The following is a 7,500-nucleotide window of genomic DNA, read 5'->3' on the forward strand; positions in this document are numbered from 1 at the left end:
GCCAAAAATGGCCAGTTTTGTCCCGTTTTTGGGCCGTTTTGGCCAGTTTTTGGCCTGTTCTTGCGTCGCGCGGTGACCGTCGTGAGCGGAGCAAAATGTCAGCCATCTCAGCACCCTGGAACCCCCCGGGTGGCACAGGGCTGGATGGGGCTTTCGTATAGCAGGGACGGTGCTGCCTCTCGCTTCGCTCGCTGTCCGCCGCTCGCCGCTCGCTCGCGCAGCCAAAAATGGCCAGTTTTGGCCCGTTTTTGGGCCGTTTTGGCCAGTTTTTGGCCTGTTCTTGCGTCGCGCGGTGACCGTCGTGAGCGGAGCAAAATGTCAGCCATCTCAGCACCCTGGAACCCCCCGGGTGGCACAGGGCTGGATGGGGCTTTCGTATAGCAGGGACGGTGCTGCCTCTCGCTTCGCTCGCTGTTCGCCGCTCGCCGCTCGCTCGCGCAGCCAAAAATGGCCAGTTTTGGCCCGTTTTGGCCAGTTTTTGGCCTGTTTTTGCGTTGCGCGGTGACCATCTTGAGCGGAGCAAAATGTCAGCCATCTCAGCACCCTGGAACCCCCCGGGTGGCACAGGGCTGGATGGGGCTTTCGTATAGCAGGGACGGTGATGCCTCTCGCTTCGCTTGCTGTCCGCCGCTCGCTGCTCGCTCGCGCAGCCAAAAATGGCCAGTTTTGGCCCGTTTTTGGGCCGTTTTGGCCTGTTTTTGGGCTGTTCTTGCGTCGCGCGGTGACCGTCGTGAGCGGAGCAAAATGTCAGCCATCTCAGCACCCTGGAACCCCCCGGGTAGCACAGGGCTGGATGGGGCTTTCGTATAGCAGGGACGGTGCTGCCTCTCGCTTCGCTCGCTGTCCGCCGCTCGCCGCTCGCTCGCGCAGCCAAAAATGGCCAGTTTTGTCCCGTTTTTGGGCCGTTTTGGCCTGTTTTTGGGCTGTTCTTGCGTCGCGCGGTGACCGTCGTGAGCGGAGCAAAATGTCAGCCATCTCAGCACCCTGGAACCCCCCGGGTGGCACAGGGCTGGATGGGGCTTTCGTATAGCAGGGACGGTGCTGCCTCTCGCTTCGCTCGCTGTCCGCCGCTCGCCGCTCGCTCGCGCAGCCAAAAATGGCCAGTTTTGGCCCGTTTTTGGGCCGTTTTGGCCAGTTTTTGGCCTGTTCTTGCGTCGCGCGGTGACCGTCGTGAGCGGAGCAAAATGTCAGCCATCTCAGCACCCTGGAACCCCCCGGGTGGCACAGGGCTGGATGGGGCTTTCGTATAGCAGGGACGGTGCTGCCTCTCGCTTCGCTCGCTGTTCGCCGCTCGCCGCTCGCTCGCGCAGCCAAAAATGGCCAGTTTTGGCCCGTTTTGGCCAGTTTTTGGCCTGTTTTTGCGTTGCGCGGTGACCATCTTGAGCGGAGCAAAATGTCAGCCATCTCAGCACCCTGGAACCCCCCGGGTGGCACAGGGCTGGATGGGGCTTTCGTATAGCAGGGACGGTGATGCCTCTCGCTTCGCTCGCTGTCCGCCGCTCGCTGCTCGCTCGCGCAGCCAAAAATGGCCAGTTTTGGCCCGTTTTTGGGCCGTTTTGGCCTGTTTTTGGGCTGTTCTTGCGTCGCGCTGTAACGGACAAACTTCTAAACAAGATGTTGGATGTAATGCTTATGTCTGTCCGTTGTCTTTTGGCATGTTCATGCCTTGTACAGAATGTAAAGGGGCGGCCGAAGGCTTAATAGTCCCATTTTAGTTGGGTTGGTGGCCTCTTTAGGCTTGTAAATAATGGTTGTGTCATGTGGACACGTTCGAGAGCTTTTCGGTCTGTAATGGACCATTTTACCCTTTGTTGTGCCACTATTCAGAGCTTGTAAAGTCTGTTTGTAATTTGCATTGTCTATGAAGTGTTTTTCGGACATGTTTGCTTGTGGATCCCGATTGAGGCGTTCTCTTCAACCCGTTCTCTCTTTTGTTGGTCCTAAGGGACAATGGGAGGCTTCGGGGAGGCTGACCTTTGCGGACGGACGCGCGAGGGTGCCGCACGCCTTAGGCAAAACCAGCTAAGGTCGTGACAGTGTGGTATCAGAGTGGGACAAGCACTCATAGAAACACTTGACATGCAAACGTGGGGGACCTAGCGGGGCTGCGTTGAGGGCAGTCAGCACACGCGCGACCGTTTGAGGGAAAACGGGCATGGAGATGTAGGGAAAAGAGTCGCTCAGAGGAGCGGGCATCTGAGATTGGCATTCAGTGTAATGGCCAACCCTTCGCGCAAGAGGCACCACGAGAACAGGCAAGCTTGGAAGAATTTGGAGCGCACAAAGGTTGGGATGGCTGAGTTTGAGCTACGGCTCAACGTTGACAACTTTACTTGATGGTGCTCAAGGCAAGCGAGGCGCTTGGCAAAGGACGAGACCATGCAAAGTGGAATGAGTTGCTCAGCGACCGAAAGAGTTGTGCAAAGCTCACAGAGGTGAGGGGAATTGCTAACTCGAAGAATTCGGTACTCATGTATGGGCTTGTATGCGAACGATGGATTGTTCGTGGCCATCCCAAGGCGGTCGAGACTCGGCGCCATGGAGCATTGAAACTTTCTCTTCGACATGCGAAGGATACGTCCGGAGGAGGCTGAAGTGTGCAACGAGTTCAGCATGATGCTAGGCCTTGAGGGGTGCAGCGGTGGCTGTATTGACGTGGAGGCGCAATCTAGCAAGTGCGTTTGCAAGAGGCAGAACAATGCACAGTTTGTTCAGCAGATCGGAGTAGTCCAAGGGGATGGTGGTCTCCGAAACGAAGAGAGATATTGCTCCAACGGGATAGTTATCCAGGAGGGATAAGTCTCGGCACTCCAGAGGGAGAATCATGTGAGACGGACTTCATATGTTGAGGAGGAGTACCTCACAAACAACAACTCCACGGAGCTCGATGGACTGAGCAAGCGGCGAGGAGTCGTCGCATGATCTCGCTTGAGAGAATGCATTGGTGGATGCATTGCGAGATCAAGTGGGGGAGCGACCCAAAGCAACTCAAATGGAGGCACACTTGGAGTCGATATGGAGATCGGACTCAAGGGAGGGCTGACCCGTGGAATGGTGGGCGCGAGGGCCACCATCGACTCAATGCAGAAACGAGGAGCGGAGCAACTTGGGTGTAACTTGGCGAAGTACCCAAGCCGCATGAAGGGAGCCAGCATAGAAGTTGGAACATGGAGCAGAGGCACAGCGCTTTCCCTAGACAGAGGTCAAGGACATGAACTCTTGCAGAGGCAGGAGTAGAATCATGCTGTTCCCTGGGTCCTTCATTCTGACAGAGCGGACTCATCTTGCATGGTGCCAAAGACGAAGGGAGCTTCGGGGCACATGCACCTTATCTCGGAGGAGCATTCGATGGAGGAACTAAGGCGACTCAATTTGCGGAGGCGAAGTTGGGTACAGAAGGCCTTAGCACGGGGCAAGAGGATGCAGAGGCAGGTACTCTTGAAGAATATGCCACAGTGTTGCCATTCGAGTTGCTATGAAGGAAGCAGTGCGCAGCGGAGATTGTGCTGGTAGGGGCAGAGGCCCAGGATCCAGGCAATGGTGCACAAATTACAGTGAAGTGAAGGACTTCGAGTTTATTCCACAAGGATCAGAATGCAATGGAGATGTCACCAGGAGGCGACATGGTGCAGCGGATCGTGGTGGAACAGTTCGTGGCAATGCGACACACACGACAATGTCCCGTGAGGGATGAGATCATATGGAGGTATGATCGGGAGCTACTGGGAGCTCCGCTTTGGTGAACAACACGACGGCAAGAAGGGCTATGGATTCAAGGAGTGAAGGCCATGGTACCGCAGAGGCGGGTCTTCCGGGCGTGCATCGAATTTTGCATCGGATGAAAACCTTGGTCATCAGCATATGGGGGCTGGGTTCCACCAAGGGAAAAGTTCGAATGCAAGTACCAGTGAGTCCCATGAGAGGGACTTGATCATGCAGAGGTATGATCGAAGCAGTTGGAGAGTTGGACTGCTCCAGAGCTCATATTCGCTTAAGGGAGCCCGACAAGTCAGAGGACAAGGTCGAGTAAGCGAACGTTGCTACCAAGGAAGCTAAGGAGAACAGAATCGGTGCTAACTCTACAATGTGATGGCAGAGGCCATGCTTGGGAGTTGCAGTCTGTCTTTCCATCGACCAAACGGACTGCTTGGAGAACACAGTGGTGTTGAAGCAGGGGGTCGAAAGGGGCGAGGAAGCGACGACGAGTCCAGAGGGACTTAGCTACCCAAAATCAAGCATCAGTCAGAATGGAGGTGGACTCAGAGGAGTGCCACAGAGACATTTCTACTGATCATGCAGAAAAGGGATACAGAGGCGAGGCGACGGATAGTAGGGCCATGGGCATGCCAGCGCCATGGTACCGCAGAGGCGGGACTTCCGTGCAAGTCATTGATCCCTTGCTCTCACGGAGGGAGAGCGCTTGGTCGTGAAAGGGGCCGAGGAGGTGGAGCATGCAGAGGCAATCTCCAAGTACCGAGACAAGGCTGAAGGGCAGAGGCCAAGAAACTTCGTAAGACCGGTGTCAACAAGTTTCTCATCAAGATAGCCGTAAGTGAAGGACTTCGGGTCATGCAAGAGTGCACGACCAAGGAACGAAGCAAGCAGTACGCGGTGCTGTACCTTTGCTACTCAGTGGAGTAGGCGGCAGGGTTGATGGAGAAGACGGTACAATCCCAGAGGCGACCTCATCTATCAGAGAATTACTCCAAGTTGGGGTGAAAACTTCCCGCATTCCAGAAGTTCGATGGCATTGAGAAGGTGAATCACAGTAGCCAACTCAACGCAAGGAGTGCAAACACTTCAAGTACTTCAGAAGTGTGAGCAAAGAGCAGGCGAAGGCCAGTAACCAGCTCGATGCATGAAGTACAATCTCGAGGAGGCGGGCGAAGTCAAGTAACCTTTGCCTTCTCACTCTTAAGAGAATGGGCGAAACCGAGTACCCCAGTTCTCTTATCTATCCAGCAGAGGAGCTCTGCACAAGTTTAAAGACCCTTCGAAGATAATGGAAGACAATAGTTGTCAAATCCTCACCAACGGTGATCAGTGCTACTGAGAGTAGATTGTCCGCTTCATTTCCCAACGAAATGCCAATCGAAAGCGGAAGTGATGCGAACCTACTTGGATGTGACAACTAACTGAAAGAAGAGTCAATGAGCAGATTTTGTGGAGGAAGGACCCAAAACTTCTGAAGTTTGCGAGGCGATGCTCGTTAAAGCTCCAACAAGCATCCACCCAGTTCAAGCAGCATGTGGAAATTTTGAGAGACTGGCGCAGAAAAGATGGTCTTTTCCTTCATTTGGTGGATCCGCAAGAATGGACAAGGATCAACACAACTCAGCCAACCCCACACCAGAGTCAGAGTCATTGGCGAGTTGAAGCAGCATGGCGGATCAAAGGTTCGACTACTCAGAAACAGCAGCGGAGAGCAGCTGGGAGCCAGGAGGCGCATTGCAGCTGGAGCGGAAGATTGAAGACTCAGCAAAGGCGAAGAGTTGCAGTGTTCACAAAGGCTTCGACGAGGACGTCGAAGGGATAAGTGGGGGAGAATGTAACGGACAAACTTCTAAACAAGATGTTGGATGTAATGCTTATGTCTGTCCGTTGTCTTTTGGCATGTTCATGCCTTGTACAGAATGTAAAGGGGCGGCCGAAGGCTTAATAGTCCCATTTTAGTTGGGTTGGTGGCCTCTTTAGGCTTGTAAATAATGGTTGTGTCATGTGGACACGTTCGAGAGCTTTTCGGTCTGTAATGGACCATTTTACCCTTTGTTGTGCCACTATTCAGAGCTTGTAAAGTCTGTTTGTAATTTGCATTGTCTATGAAGTGTTTTTCGGACATGTTTGCTTGTGGATCCCGATTGAGGCGTTCTCTTCAACCCGTTCTCTCTTTTGTTGGTCCTAAGGGACAATGGGAGGCTTCGGGGAGGCTGACCTTTGCGGACGGACGCGCGAGGGTGCCGCACGCCTTAGGCAAAACCAGCTAAGGTCGTGACAGCGCGGTGACCGTCGTGAGCGGAGCAAAATGTCAGCCATCTCAGCACCCTGGAACCCCCCGGGTGGCACAGGGCTGGATGGGGCTTTCGTATAGCAGGGACGGTGCTGCCTCTCGCTTAGCTCGCTGTCCGCCGCTCGCCGCTCGCTCGCGCAGCCAAAAATGGCCAGTTTTGTCCCGTTTTTGGGCCGTTTTGGCCTGTTTTTGGGCTGTTCTTGCGTCGCGCGGTGACCGTCGTGAGCGGAGCAAAATGTCAGCCATCTCAGCACCCTGGAACCCCCCGGGTGGCACAGGGCTGGATGGGGCTTTCGTATAGCAGGGATGGTGCTGCCTCTCGCTTCGCTCGTTGTCCGCCGCTCGCCGCTCGCTCGCGCAGCCAAAAATGGCCAGTTTTGGCCCGTTTTTGGGCCGTTTTGGCCAGTTTTTGGCCTGTTCTTGCGTCGCGCGGTGACCGTCGTGAGCGGAGCAAAATGTCAGCCATCTCAGCACCCTGGAACCCCCCGGGTGGCACAGGGCTGGATGGGGCTTTCGTATAGCAGGGACGGTGCTGCCTCTCGCTTCGCTCGCTGTCCGCCGCTCGCCGCTCGCTCGCGCAGCCAAAAATGGCCAGTTTTGGCCCGTTTTGGCCAGTTTTTGGCCTGTTTTTGCGTTGCGCGGTGACCATCTTGAGCGGAGCAAAATGTCAGCCATCTCAGCACCCTGGAACCCCCCGGGTGGCACAGGGCTGGATGGGGCTTTCGTATAGCAGGGACGGTGATGCCTCTCGCTTCGCTCGCTGTCCGCCGCTCGCTGCTCGCTCGCGCAGCCAAAAATGGCCAGTTTTGGCCCGTTTTTGGGCCGTTTTGGCCTGTTTTTGGGCTGTTCTTGCGTCGCGCGGTGACCGTCGTGAGCGGAGCAAAATGTCAGCCATCTCAGCACCCTGGAACCCCCCGGGTGGCACAGGGCTGGATGGGGCTTTCGTATAGCAGGGACGGTGCTGCCTCTCGCTTAGCTCGCTGTCCGCCGCTCGCCGCTCGCTCGCGCAGCCAAAAATGGCCAGTTTTGGCCCGTTTTTGGGCCGTTTTGGCCTGTTTTTGGGCTGTTCTTGCGTCGCGCGGTGACCGTCGTGAGCGGAGCAAAATGTCAGCCATCTCAGCACCCTGGAACCCCCCGGGTGGCACAGGGCTGGATGGGGCTTTCGTATAGCAGGGACGGTGCTGCCTCTCGCTTCGCTCGCTGTTCGCCGCTCGCTCGCGCAGCCAAAAATGGCCAGTTTTGGCCCGTTTTTGGGCCGTTTTGGCAAGTTTTTGGCCTGTTCTTGCGTTGCGCGGTGACCGTCGTGAGCGGAGCAAAATGTCAGCCATCTCAGCACCCTGGAACCCCCCGGGTGGCACAGGGCTGGATGGGGCTTTCGTATAGCAGGGACTGTGCTGCCTCTCGCTTTGCTTGCTGTCCGTCGCTCGCCGCTTGCTCGCGCAGCCAAAAATGGCCAGTTTTGGCCCCTCTTTGGGCTGTTTTGGCCCTTTTTG

The sequence above is a fragment of the Musa acuminata genome, unplaced genomic scaffold (assembly GCF_036884655.1).
Source record: "Musa acuminata AAA Group cultivar baxijiao unplaced genomic scaffold, Cavendish_Baxijiao_AAA HiC_scaffold_1126, whole genome shotgun sequence".
NCBI classification, from domain to species: Eukaryota; Viridiplantae; Streptophyta; class Magnoliopsida; order Zingiberales; family Musaceae; genus Musa; species Musa acuminata.